Source organism: Aquarana catesbeiana, linkage group LG05, assembly GCF_042186555.1.
Source record: "Aquarana catesbeiana isolate 2022-GZ linkage group LG05, ASM4218655v1, whole genome shotgun sequence".
NCBI lineage: Eukaryota > Metazoa > Chordata > Amphibia > Anura > Ranidae > Aquarana > Aquarana catesbeiana.
This window is the reverse complement of record NC_133328.1, coordinates 215,006,919-215,021,580: the sequence shown is the minus strand read 5'-3', so window position 1 is coordinate 215,021,580 and position 14,662 is coordinate 215,006,919. Positions and strand designations below refer to the sequence as shown.

General features: G+C 42.8%; 1 protein-coding gene across 3 annotated transcripts in view; it reads left to right on the top strand.

Annotated features, from left to right (window-relative positions):
• The window catches only part of GLI3 (GLI family zinc finger 3), a 381,269-nt gene that overhangs the window by 287,894 nt on the left and 78,713 nt on the right, over nt 1-14,662 (top strand). The window lies entirely within an intron of this gene.

Below are 14,662 nucleotides of genomic sequence, written 5' to 3'. Positions count from 1 at the left end.
AAAATTGTTTAATACAGCGCACTCTCTTCTTCTTTATAATATGACAAGAATTAAGTAATTTTGCTGCTCATATTCACACACACTTCTCATAAACTTATTTCTTTACTATTTATCGGGATTCCCTCAATATATTTTGATTTGTCACATCTGACATCATTATTTTGGTGTTTTTTGTTTTTGTTTTTAAGGCCGAATAATTTATTTTTGTTTTGTATTTTTTTCAAGGCGTATTTTTTGTTTTTGGGATTTTTTTTTGTACTCCAGAAAATTTTTTGTGTGTTTTTTGTGTCAAGTTACCACAACACCATTGATATGTTGTTCTATTTAATCTGTAGGAGATTGTTTGATGTTGTTGTCCCTTGTTAATTTCACATTTTACGTTAGAAATGTACCTGAATCGTCAACAACAAACTGTCCTTTTTGGATGAAAACACACAGGAGAGTATAATTTCCCCAAAAAATAACTTTTATTAAGGGCTCACAACTAAACAAAGAGGGAGGCAACGCTGGAGAAACTGCAGAAATGGGTGAAGCCATAGACCCCCAGGGCACACATCAACTATTTTCAAGCAAAATTGGTGACCTGAGGAGTCCTTATCTAAGGGAGTGCAGTCTGGTCCAGAAGTCCCAGAGATACGGAAAGCAGCAGACGATATCTGTGTCCCCAGGCTGTGGTCATATGAGAGACTGCAGCTTTTGTCAGACCAGACTGAACCCAGGGCCATCACTCTCTTGTCTTCCTTCCACACTTCCTTCCACGCGGTGGCTCTGGTGGTGGAGTTGTGGCAGCAGGAGGAGGAGGATGGTCCAACTCAATCACGTCGGTCTTGGGTGTTAGTTCCCCACTCACCCCCTTACTTAGGACTTTATAAAGCAGGTCCTCACACAGCTTGAGTTGACCCTCCTGCATGCCCTGCAGTTTGGTGGCAGTCATGCAGGCAAAGGCCTCTTCAGGAGTGGGTAAGGCTCGCAGGGACGCAGAAGCCTCCTGAATGAGCCTGAGCGCTGAATCCTGCATGGGAGTCGTCTTCCTCACTCTTTTATATGGAAGGCGGAGGGGAGGAACCTGCGATTCAGTCAGGCTTCGACTGGTCCCAGGCTTCTCTTGGCTGACACTTAACCCCGCCTCCTCCTGGCTGCCACTAATCCCCGCCTCCTCCTGACTGCCACATTCCACAACCTCCTCCTGGCTGAGGTCTTCCTGTGTATGAAAAAGGGACATATTTTTAGTTTTTTATTCATCAATCACACAATTTTCACCTCATGACTGTTGCAAATTGAATGTTAACAAATATAACAGACTATCATTCTGAGCCCAGCATTTTTCATTCTTGTCCCAATTTTGGGTGGCCACTACTGTCTATTGATCTGTAAAACACTTTTTTTCAATCAGCAATTAGTGATCAATAATAACATCTAGTAAACATAATTTCTTTATTGACCAGAAATCTGGAGAAGAATGCTATACCTGGCTCCAGCTGGGCTCCTCCACTTCTTCCTGGCTGGAAGGCCCAGGTTGGACATCGGAAGCCTCAGCTGGGGTGGAAGGAAGAATGGAAGGAAGAGTAGAGAGGGATTCCCTGACTTCAGTGTGGTCTGACAGAAATCACAGTCTCTCATAGTACCACAGCCTGGGGACATAAATGTCATCTGCTGCAGCTCTGGACCTCTGGGAATCTGTGACCTTCTTGCGCTCCCTAAGATAAGTGCTCCTCAGGCCACCAATTTTGGTTTTTAAATAGGGGATGTTTGCTGTGGGGACCACCGGCTTCACCAACTCCAGCAGTTTCTCCAGTGCTGCCTGCCTCTTTTGTTTATTATTGTAATGGGGGTGTCTCACCTGCCACAGATAGGGCAGCTCCCTGTATTTGTCTATGAACAGGGGGAGGAAATTGTGGTCATTGAAGCCATCCATTTTCTCTGCAAGACACAACACAAGACAAACCCTAAGGTCAGGCCAAACTCTCCTAATCTTGTTACAATATAGGCTTCAGTTTCGAAGCAGTATAGGCCCAAGTTTAGATCTTACCTTCGTTATCACAATCGGCGCTTTCGATGCTCCTTCCTCCGCTCACAGATCGTACGTAATACGCACACGTGTTACGCTTTATACACACTGCGCATGCGTGTAACTCCGCCCGCCCCTGACGTTCTTTCTAGTCTATTCCCCGCCCCTTTTTGTTCGGCGCAGTGGGGGAAGAGCACATGGCAGAGACACAGCAGGTGCGTGCTAATTACAGGAACGAGGAGGAGGAAAGCCCGGCGCCTGAAACGTCACGATCCAGAAGGAGACGATTTAAGGCATCAAATATGTCCTTTGGGGAGATGTTGGAGATGGTAGACATCCTGAAGAAGGCCGACTATGAGGGGAAGTATGGACCTTACCCCAACCCCAATGTCAGAAAGGCCAAGATCATGGTGAAAGTGGTCAAGAGTCTGCACCGGCATTTCAGGGTACGACGATCAAAAGATCAGCTCAGGAAGCGGTGGTCGGACCTGAAATTACGAAAACATGAGCAGTACAGAAAGATCCGGAGAGTGCTGCAAAAAAGTAAGTAGTTGTCCTGTGTTCCTATTCTTTATGTTTATTACGTTCGTGCTGCTCCATGTGCTTTTCTTACAAGTCTACATTTTTACATGGCAAATTTCATGTTCATGGGTACATTATTCGTTCGTATCAAACATTTTTCTTTCGGCCTATAAAACACCATTGTTTAGGCCATATGCATTTGGCCACAATTTTTACGCCCTACTTGTCAGAAACTATTTTGGTTGGGTAGATGGCTTTGTTACTAGAATGAAATGCAAACTAGATTCTGTGTAAGGAGAGGACACTCAGCAGCTGTTTTCACATCTGGACACTGGAGCACTAGTGTGGGACACAAGAACACCATTTTTATTAGGGGGCCACACAGGTGCTCCAGTGTATACTATAGGGGGGGCTACATCTGTGAAGCTTGTACAAAACAGGTAAAGTCTTGAAGCTTGACAAAGGACACAGAAAATGCCACATTTTGGAACTATGCCAAAATAGACAATTGTACCCCACTTCCAAGCAATGTTTTATATTTATAGTTCTGCCATCAAATCACTGTGTGCTAAGTATAGCATTTTTGTTTGACATAGGGGAGAAAAGACTCGGAGGACACCCCTCATCTGAGGAGAACACAGACCCCCCACCTCTGGAAGAAGGTGAAATCCCACCAACCCAAGAAGTGCAGGAGGAGGAAGAAGATATGGTGGAAATTGTCACCACAACAGGTGAGTGTCTGCGACCACAGACTCAGGTAAGAGATGGATGCCGGCAGATTTTTGATACCTTTTTTTTTGGTTTCTCTCTTTTTAGGTGATCGTGATGTTGTGGATCCAGATCCTTTCACATCAGAAAGTGCACAGATCCTGATCGGGGAGATCATGGGGTGTAATTTAGAATTGGAAAACCTCAATAAAAACATCAATGATGTTATTAAAAAAAAAAAAACATCATTGATGTTTTGGGGCGAGTTTAAAACCCCTCCCAATCCCTTTGTTTTTTTGTGTGCTCCAAGGTTCAAAATGTTTGAAAGATTTGTCGATAAGCCTAATTTGGAGGATGCACACAGTGTGCCAACATGTGCTATCTGCCATCACGGGAGATCAATGGATGCGTTTTGGGGGTGCAACCCCTTCCTCAATAAGAAAGTAGCTGAGAGGAAGGGGTTGCTCCCCCAAAACACGTCCCTTGATCCCCCGTGATGGCAGGTCGCACATGTTGACATTCGTAAATTGGTGTGCATCTTCCAAATTTGGCTTTTCCTGGGGTGACTTCACCCCATCTGAACGCAATATCAAACACAGTTCCTAAATACTCATGTCTGATATTGCCTTCAAGTTCTACCAAATGTGAACTTTGTAAGTTCAAAATTTGTGTCTTTCTTGTTGGTTTTACACATGCCTGTTTTAGCTTAAATGGGCGTTTATCTGTTTGATAATGCTACCCCAAACATTGTTATACCACAAACATGTTGTTTTGTTTGAAAAAACTTTTCTAAATGCACATGTGATTGTGCAGGTATTAAAGAGATTGTTAAGCAAGAATGTGTGGATTATTGTGTCAACGCTAATAAAACACTTTGTTGGTGATGTAATTGGTGTTTTCTGTAAAAATGGGGGTTATTTCCTAAGGGCAAATCCTCTTTGCACTACAAGTGCAGTTTCAGTGCAGTTGCAAGTGCACTTGTAGTGAAAAGTGTCTTTGCCTTTAGTAAATAACACCCAACAGTGCTTTGTATAAGGTTACACAATCACGCCATTTTCTGGACTCAACACATTTCTGTCAGGGTCAGCTAAAACAAACACAAGCAGTAAATGTCCACAAAGAATTTCTTTTTTTTACTTTTTTATTTGATAAAGGCTTCACAAATTTGCTGGCATATTGATGGCCCCCCTACCCGCAAAGAACTCCAGGTATTGTAACCGGACATCACGGGCACTCAGGGAGGGCAAGCCAGGACGGCCACTTTTAAGCGCCGTCAGTGTTGTTTCATGTATCACTCCGGCCTCAGGCCCGACTGAGCCAGCATAGTTGGCCGAATGATTCCGTAAAAAGTTATGGAGAATACAGCACGCCATGATTATATGATTAAGTTTATACTCCGCCATATGGATGGGTGTCAGAAATAGGCAGAACCGGCTGGCCAGGATTCCAAATGTGTTCTCCACCACTCTTCTGGCTCTAATTAAAAACCCTCTGTTCCGGGGTGAGGGTCCTCATAGGGAATGGCCGCATAAGATGGTCCCCCAGCGCAAACGCTTCATCAGCAACGAACACGAATGGGAGTCCTTCCACATTGTCCTCTGGAGCTGGCAAGTCCAAGCTGCCATTCTGGAGACGCCTGTAGAACCCAGTCTGGGCGATGACTCCATCATCGGACATCCGGCCATTCTTCTCCACGTCCACATGCAAGAAGTCGTAATTAGCCGACACCACCGCCAACATCACAATACTATTGAACCCCTTATAATTGAAATAGTATGACACCGAGTTGGGTGTTGGGACGATGTGGACGTGTTTCCCATCAATTGCCCCTCCGCAGTTAGGAAAGTCCCACCGCTGGGCAAAGTGGGAGGCCACAGTCTGCCATTCCTGTGGCGTGGAAGGAAACTGTTGAGGAAAACAAAAATAAATTAATATTTTTGCACATAAACATGGCAAGCAGATTAGGCACAAACATTCTGGGGCAACCTCCAGATAGCATTTATTAAGGGGAATTTAACAACACCAAAGTATAAGGTACACCTATCATATTCCCCCTCCCCCCCTCTCATGGGCCATTTCTAACATTATGGGGAGTGGGGAACTCTTGGACAGGTAACCCTCTTCACTTCATTGAGAGATGAATGCCTAAATACAGGGTATTACTTGGAACAGCCCCTCCTTAGTTACACTATTGGCAGCCCACTGGACAGGTAAGAAGTGTGATAATACAAAGATATAAATACACACTGTACACATTTGAGGCCATTTGGACATTCTGCTATTACCTGTCTCAAGATAATAATAGGATCTAAAAAGTTTAAACAGTACCATTTGAAAGTATACAGGCAGGCCCTTGCACTACATGCTTTGGGTAATTCATCCATATATCTGAGCACTAAAGAGATGGCTATAGTGTGTATGGGTTTGGCAAAGTCAGCAGATAGATGATTGAGGATAGATAGAGAATTGGTATCAGCTGACTTAGCAGTTGGGGGAGGGAGGGTTAATAAAAATGATTTGGGGACACCAAAAAAAAAGTCTATGGCACTCTGCCTGAATTTAAAGCACAAATCACATTTCAAAACATTTTAGGGGGTGTTTGGGGTAAATCACTACTATGGAGCTGATAAAATACATTGTTAAGTGACTACATGAGGTGAATATAGGGCAGGAGAACATGCTGGGGAGGTTATTGAAGGACAATCTGTATGAAGGACTAAATAATTAATTACATACAAATCCAGCATGCATGAGGACAAAGGGGACATTCACAGCATATTCCAATCATGGTAATTAGGGAATGAGGAAAGAAATATAATATATTATCAATCATTAAATACAAAAAAATGTGAGATTAAAGGATAAAAATCTTACCTACATATACTCCTTCTGCAGGACCTGTATGATGGCAGAACAGGTCTCTGGGATTATGATCCCCAGAGCCTGGGGGTAGATGCCTGTCTAGAACTTCAAGTCCTGCAGACTTCTCCCTGTCGCCAAGTACCGCAGGGTAGCGACGAGCCTCTGCTCCGGAGTGATGGCTTGCCTCATGCAGGTATCCTGCCTGCTAATCTAAGGGGTCAGCGAAGCCAACAGACGGTGAAACACGGGGTCCGTCATCCTGAGAAAGTTCCTGAAATCATCAGGATTGATCTCACGGAGCAAAGGCATATGAGAGAACTGGTCACGCTGAAGCAACCAATTCTTGGTCCATGAACTCCTCCCCACCCTGGACTTGTGTCAAGGTCAGGACCCCAACACCAAGCCCCCACACAGCACGAACTCTACGAGGAGTACGTATACACAACATGGCTAGAAAACGGTCGGCTGCTCAGAACGAAGTAACAGAACGCACTGAAGAACAGCAAGGCCTGTGAAGAGCGACCTGAAAAACAGTAACGAACGAACAAGAACACAATGACTACTTAAAGTCACGCGGAACTTGCTTGCACGCACTGAAGAGCAGATACAAACCCACAAGCACAAACTGAACGGCAGAAAACGATCTGAAAGCCACGAGTCTGAAAAAGCGCGAATCGTCTCTCACCAAACTTTTACTAACACGAGATTATCAAAAGGAGCCCAAAGGATGCCGCGCTTGGTTCTGAACTGGCCTTTTCTAGTTTCGTCGTACGTGCTTGACGTCACCGCGTTCTTGGCGATCGGAAATTCCGACAACTTTGTGCGACCGTGTGTACGCAAAACAAGTTTGAGCCAACATCCGTCGGAAAAAATCCTAGGATTTTGTTGTCGGAATGTCCGAACAAAGTCCGACCGTGTGTACGGGGCATTAGGCTTGAAGGGGTTAAAAGAAAGAAATGCGGGGCGCATGCGCGACTCTGAGCGTGATGGACGTCTGAGACCTTAGCTCCGCTCAGTCCGGGAAGATAACGGCTTCAGCAGGGCCAATACCAGCTCTATTTTCAGCGATCTAATCACCCCTCGAGCCCCCTATGCTTGGTGCATGCCTGGGAGAAGGAGAAAACCCAGAGGATCGGCGCAGCACACCCTAACCCACTATCTCCTCCGCGCCCGTGATCTTGGCGGCATGTCTCAAAATGGCGCCGCTGGGAAAAGCAAACCTCCATCTCCGGCCTCATCACCAGGATATCCCACAGTTCGGACGCCTCCCCTGGACCCTAGCCGTGAGTACACAACCTCCCTTACCAAGTTAGATCTAGAAAGCAGTCTGGAAGCCATGTACGCAAGGTTAGCTGCAAAGTTCCAGACTGAGCTGCACAAAACTTCTCACACACTCTCCCAGGAGATCGCAGCCTTAGGCTCCAGGACTGAAAGACTGGAAACTAAGCATGATGAGCTGGCACTTGCATACAGTGACCTATCCAGAGAACATGACTCCCTAGCCACGGCCTTCTCCCAAATGCAATCCCAAATCGAGGACCTCGATAACCGCAATAGACGTAACAATCTGCGGATAAGAGGTATACCGGAATCTGTTACAGACCTCATCCCTACAATGATTCGCCTATTCAAATCTCTGCTCCCGGACACAGATGCCGGAGCATTTACCTGTGATCGCATCCACAGAGCCCTCAGACCCAAACCTCCAGATGACAAGCCCCCCAGGGATATAGTTCTTTGTATGAAGGACTTTTTAATTAAAGAAGAGATCCTCAGAGCTGCTCGCAACCAACAACGCATCACTCTAGACGATCGTACCATCCAAATTTACCCCGATATTTCTCCCGCCACCTTGGACAGGAGACGTGGCCTCAAAGAAATCACATCTGCTCTCCAAGCTGCACGCATCCGCTACAGATGGGGCTTCCCTTTCAAGCTAGTAATTCCCCACAATGGCACCACTTATTCTGCCACATCACTCCTGGAAGGTCAAGAGGTCCTGGTCAAGTTGGGCCTTTTGGAACCAGAAGTCATCCGTCGGCCCCCTTCTACGCCTAGACCTTCACCCATCTGGCAGACCCCCCCAACTAGGAGAGACAGACGGAGGATCAGATATGACATCGGAGACAGATTGGAAGATCCCTTTCCGTGATCATCTCAGCATAGCCGACAATTACAAGATACCCCAGCAACTTGCACCACATACCAGTTTACAGTGACCCGGACGTCGGTCCCTTGGAGCTGCGACATGCACACCCCACCCAGCAGAAGCTTGCAGTTTCTGACCTTTTTTATTTTTGGTTTGAGTCATTACTGCAGGCCTGTTCTCTTTTTGTTTTGTTTTTGGGTTTATACCCACTTGCTCTGCAAAGTTCAGGACATTTTTCACGCTGGGTTCGAGACCTTGCAGTCTCGGGAGTAGGTATTTTTCTTATCAGGTTTTCTACAATTACCTGATCCAGTTTCTAGTTATGATGACTCTTATGTTACTATCATTCCTATGTTTTTTTTTCTTATCCTTCTCTCTTTTTATTTTTTTGGCTCCTTTTTTTACTCACAGGTTCTGGACTTCCGGTAGTCTATGTTTGCATCGACTCTTTATTGCATTATTGTCTTGCTGGATACATGCCTCATTAAGCCTTTATGGCTTGCATATTTGTGTGTTATACTTCACTACCCTCCTGTGCATGAGTATGTCGGCCCTCAGCTTGACCCTTGAAATGATAGATACTGGTCATAAAACTCATCTGGCTCCTATCTATCTTCAGATTATAGTGGATAAAAACATTTACCATGGTAATTAAATGTGTATCACACAATGTTAAGGGATTCAATTCCCCACCTAAAAGGAAGAAGGCTTTTACCTTTTATAAACAATTGGGAGCTCAAATTCTCCTATTACAGGAGACACATTTTGCACACTCCTCACACCCCAAATTTCTCCATAGAAGCTTTCCTCAGACTTTCTGTTCCTTACACCAAACTAAAAGTAGGGGAGCCGCCATACTCTTGCACAGATCCTTCCCAATGGAAGTCAAACAGGTTTTTAAAGACAAAGACAGCAGATATGTCATAATCAAAGGCCAGATTCACAACAGAGATCTCACTATTGCCAGTATTTATGCTCCAAATGACTCCCCCGCCTCTTTTTTCCACTCATTCTTTGACCGCCTCTCTCATTACCATTCACCACACATGATTATTGGAGGGGACTTCAATATGGTTGCCAACCCCAACCTGGATAGATCCAACCTGTCCCCATCAGCCAAATCATTTCCCCGCTCCCTCTCCAGTGGATTACTAGAACATCAGCTGGTAGACTCCTGGAGAGCCCTCAATATTGGTTCTAGAGAATACACATTCTACTCCTATCCTCATAGAAGCTATGCAAGATTGGATTATATTTACACCACCCCAATAATTCTCGCCAACACCACAGATGCTAGCATCCACCCCTGCCCCTGGTCTGACCATCATGCCACTGCCTTCACCACTACTTACATTAGGCTTGCGCCTACCACTTACTCTTGGCGTCTAAATGAAGCCCTCCTCTCAGATGCAGTGGTGGAGGCAGAAATCGCACGAGCCATCGAAGAATATTTTAATTTTAATGCCATTCCAGAAACCCCCCCTGCCGTAGTCTGGTCAGCGCATAAGGCAGTCCTTAGGGGCAAATTAATTAGTCTAGCCTCAGCCCAGAACAAAATGGACAAACAAAACATCTTAACCCTCACTAAAGACCTAGATGATCTATATAAAAATACTAATCTCTTACACCTAGACTCCACTAGACAGCTGATTGATCAAAAGAGATTAGAGTTGGATGGCATCCTGTCAAAGAGGGTTGAAAAATCTCTGCGATTGTCTAAAGCCAAATTCCTTCTTCACGAGAGCTCTGCCTCTACCCTCTTCGCCAGAAAGTTAAATCACTCATCTCGCCCACCCCACATTTATAGATTAGCAACCCCCTCTGGACATCTCACTGCCCATCCCCCAGATGTCCTACATATCTTTGAACAATTTTACTCTTCTCTGCTGGCCCCCTCTCAATTAAAACCCTCACCAGATGATGAGGCCTGGTTTAAGAACATTCCTCTACCACATCTTACTCCTACACATCTTGACAAACTGAACGCCCCCATCACTTCTGCAGAGGTTTTGAAAGTAATCAAATCCTTAAAATCAACCTCTGCCCCAGGCCCCGACGGATTTTCCTCCCTATACTATAAAAAATTTTCATCCCTCCTCACCACTAGGTTGACCCATTTATTTAATTATATCCTACAAGGTGGTAGTTTCCCTGAAGAGATGTTACTAGCCAATATGTCCCTGATACCGAAACCCCACAAAAACCACACTCTACCACAAAACTACCGACCTATTTCGGTCATTAATAATGACCTGAAAATATTTAGCAGGATCATGGCAGACAGACTAGCAGGTGTTATCCCCTATTTGATTTCCCCTTTTCAATCGGGTTTTATACCCCATAGACTTATCACCGATAATATCCGGCTAGCGACTAATATAATACAAGATGCCAACCTTTTTTCACGTAAACTCCTCATGCTTAGCCTGGACATACAAAAGGCATTTGATAGCGTCTCATGGTCATACATCACCACACTCTTACAGAGGATGGGTTTCCAGGGAGCATTTCTTCAAGCTTTTTTGGCCCTTTATCATAACCCGAAAACCCGGATCAGGCTCCCTGGCTGTAACTCTAGGTTTTTTGACCTAGGCAAGGGTACGAGACAAGGGTGCCCGTTGTCACCTTTAATTTTTGCGTTAGCCCTTGAGCCATTAGCCATAGCTATACTCCAAGACCCTGATACTTCGGGTTATGTTAAGGGCCACTCCACATACAAATTTGGAATGTATGCTGATGACGTTCTAATGTTTCTCACTAACCCCCTGATCTCTCTGCCGAACTTATTTCAAACTCTTTCTAGGTTTGCAGAGATCTCAGGTCTATCCATTAACATGACTAAATCCAGCGCCTTGCCTATTGGCTATTCTCCTGGAGAACTGCGACATCTTCAGTCAGTCTATCCTTTTATTTGGGCAGATTCTCACCTTCAATATCTGGGAATCAACCTGACTAAGGATTACCGCAAACTCTTTGAAATAAATTTCCCACCTATGGTTTCAAAAATAAAAGGTATCCTTAAATCTTGGTCACACCTTCACATTTCATTCCTGGGCAGAATCACTGCTCTTAAGATGACTATTCTTCCCAAACTCCTCTACCTTTTTAGATCCCTGCCTCTTAAAATTTCTAAAACATACCTCCACACGATTCAGGTGTTGCTTAACAGATTTATATGGAAAGACAAACCCCCACGCTTCGCCAAAGAAGTCCTTTACCGTTCTTCCAAAAGGGGTGGTCTAGGGGTTCCTCAAATATGGCTTTACTACTTAGCCAGTAGATATACCCAACAAGCGCAATGGAATATTCATAACTCCAGAATCCCTTGGGTGCAATTTGAAAACGAATCCATTGCTCCTCTATATCTCCCTGCCCTTATGTGGTCAAACAACCCAGACAGACCAGAAGTAGGCACTAAAAATCTGATCACACAAGACAGTCTTCAACTTTGGGACACATATAAAAAAACATACAACCTCATTTCAGCTGTCCCTCTAGGTGCTTCATTCCTGGGCGATTCTAGATTCCCATTGGCCTTTGACAGACCCTCCTCCTTTCAACTCTGGATTGACCTAAAACTAATTACGTTAGATAAATTTTTCATAAACTCAAACTTTATCTCTTTTTCTCATCTACAATCCACATACCAGATTCCAAACACTGAATTCTATCACTTCTTACAAATACGTCACTTCTTCCAAAAACACTACACTGGACCTATGGCGACCTCCACCACTCTATATGAAGACATATGTTACAACTCATCCCGCCAAAAAGGTCTGATCTCACTAGTCTATATCAATCTAGAAGCTAACTCAGAAGGAACAATCCTTAAATATAGAGCTCAATGGGAATCGGAACTAGATCCTGAGGTAGATGACATTGACTGGGTGAAGGGCTGGCAGAACCTACGTAAATGCACTAAATCCTTCATGGTTCGCGAAACTGCTATTAAATTAATAACACGCTGGTACTACACCCCAATACGAATTCACAAGATCTACCCACAATCATCCCCTCTATGCTTTAGAGGATGCATGCAACAAGGCTCATTTCTCCATATATTTTGGGACTGTGAGAAACTACGTCCAACTTGGAATGAGATCCTTAAAGTTATGGATAAATTAGCAGGCAAACCTCTTAATATCTCATACCAACACTGCTTATTATTTCAATCCCCTTCAGACACCCCAAAACCTTTGGTTAAACTTATCCACTCTATCTGTATAGCTTTTCATTGGATGGTTGCTCTACATTGGAAATCGGCTTCAGTACCATACTCTCAGGTTATCGCAAGAATAGACCACATGATGTTGACAGATAAAATCTACCACACCTTACATGACACTATACCTAAACATGACGCAATCTGGAACCCTTGGTTCTTATTTAGGCTCCAAACCTGACAAACCTATGGTTTTCTTTCCTTTTTATTTTGATTTTGTAATTCTTATTTTCCAGCATTGGACTTTCTTTGTATGTTTTTTTTTTTTTTTTTTTTTTTTTTCTTTCCTTCGATTTAGTTTTTAGATATGTCTCTTCTATTTAGCTAAATCTCAGACTTTCAGAATAACTCAATATCTCTAACAGATTTGTATAACTCAACAGTTTATATTTGTACTCTGTTTTTGCATATAATTTGTATCCTTACACCCCTGTATTCAATCTACTGATGGTCTTGGATTTGTAACCCTCTCTCTGTTATTCTTTAAAAATAAAATAAAAAACTTTTTGAAATAAAAGAAAGAAATGCTTGAAATATATCACTCTGTGTTTAATGAATCTATATAATATATAAGCTTTAGTTTTCAAATTGAATTACTGATATAAATTTACTTTTTGATGATATTCTAATTTTTTGAGATGCACCTGTATTATAGATTTGAACACAGATTAGCATTTATATAAATATAAATTCATATATCCAGAAGATATCTTGCAACGGTTAATATTTTAAATTGAATAATTATATTAATAAAAACGTATATTTAAATGTAAATTTATTGTCATTGTTAAAAGTTTTCATGACACTGTGGCCACACACTGTGTGCTTCTTAATTCATGAAGTATCACTGCAGTGTTTTGTTATGTCTATTTCTGAACTCTCAGAGCAGCAATAAAGTCAGAAAATGGGGACATTTGTATTAATGATTTGTAATTACTGTATAATTAATTATATATTTTTTTATTTTACATGCATATTGAACACTATTAATACGGTACCATTGTGTCAGAATTAAAGTTATTGTGTAATGGAAGTAATACCAACATACAGTATACTTTCCTAAACAAGAAAACACAAGGTGGTTAATTTTTAAAGTAAAATTAAGTGGGAGACACAAACATGACAGTTTATATATAAATATATATTATATACGTATAATCTTTATTTTACATTTTAGTTAATACTAGGTGTATCTATGAGATTTAGTTAGCAGAACATACATATTCTAATGAGAAAGCCCTGCACTGCATTCTTGTTGGCAGGCTTTAAAGCCGGTCATAGCAGGGGCTGGTCGAGATTTGATCCATCTATGGGCAGACAGGTTGTACTGAAGCCAATCCATCAATTTTTGTCATGCAATTACTGCCGGCGACTATAGCTGCTAGCAATAATCATTGTGTTCTGTTGATCGGTAAGGCTCCCCGTACCCTCACCCCCCCCCACCGGCAGAATATAGTAGTGCTGTGGGAGACTGACTGTGTTACTGGGGGGAAGCAAAAGATTTTTTTTTTCTACCTGTGGTCGAAGGAAAGAAATTGAGTTATCTTTGGGCTGTCGAAAACTAACTAATTCAGTTTGTCCTCTTTCTACTAGGGGAAGGGAAGGGGGTATGTCCCGCCTCTCGGTCATTCAGCTGCTTATGTAATTTGATCATCCCCGCTACTTAACTGTATCTTGTAACATCACCATTTTATTAGTCTATAGAAAACAACAGTTCTGATGGCTGTAAGGGGTAAAAATACATTTTAATATCTAATACTACATACAGTATATACCTACTTAAAAATAAATATAAAATATTTTTTAATACGTAAAAAAAAAAAAAAAAAATACATACCAGATTCTGTGCATTTGATTGAGGCAGAGACATCAGTTTTTCTGCATGCGTTCTGCAAGGGCACAAAAAAACAATTGTTCTCTCTGTGCCCTGTTCACACCACCACACTGGTATCACATGCAGATTTTTTCTGCAACAGGAATCTGCTACATATAGTTGTTTTCTGCATGGGAAAATAACTGATATGATATGAACATTTGTGTGAACAGGGCACATAACTGACGTGCATGAAAACTGATGTCAACGTGCATAGAAACTCACTGAAATGCACATGAAAACTGATGTGAAACTGATGTCTCTGCAAGTGACTGCACCGCATTAGTCTGAAATCAGCTTTAGCATCAGTATATA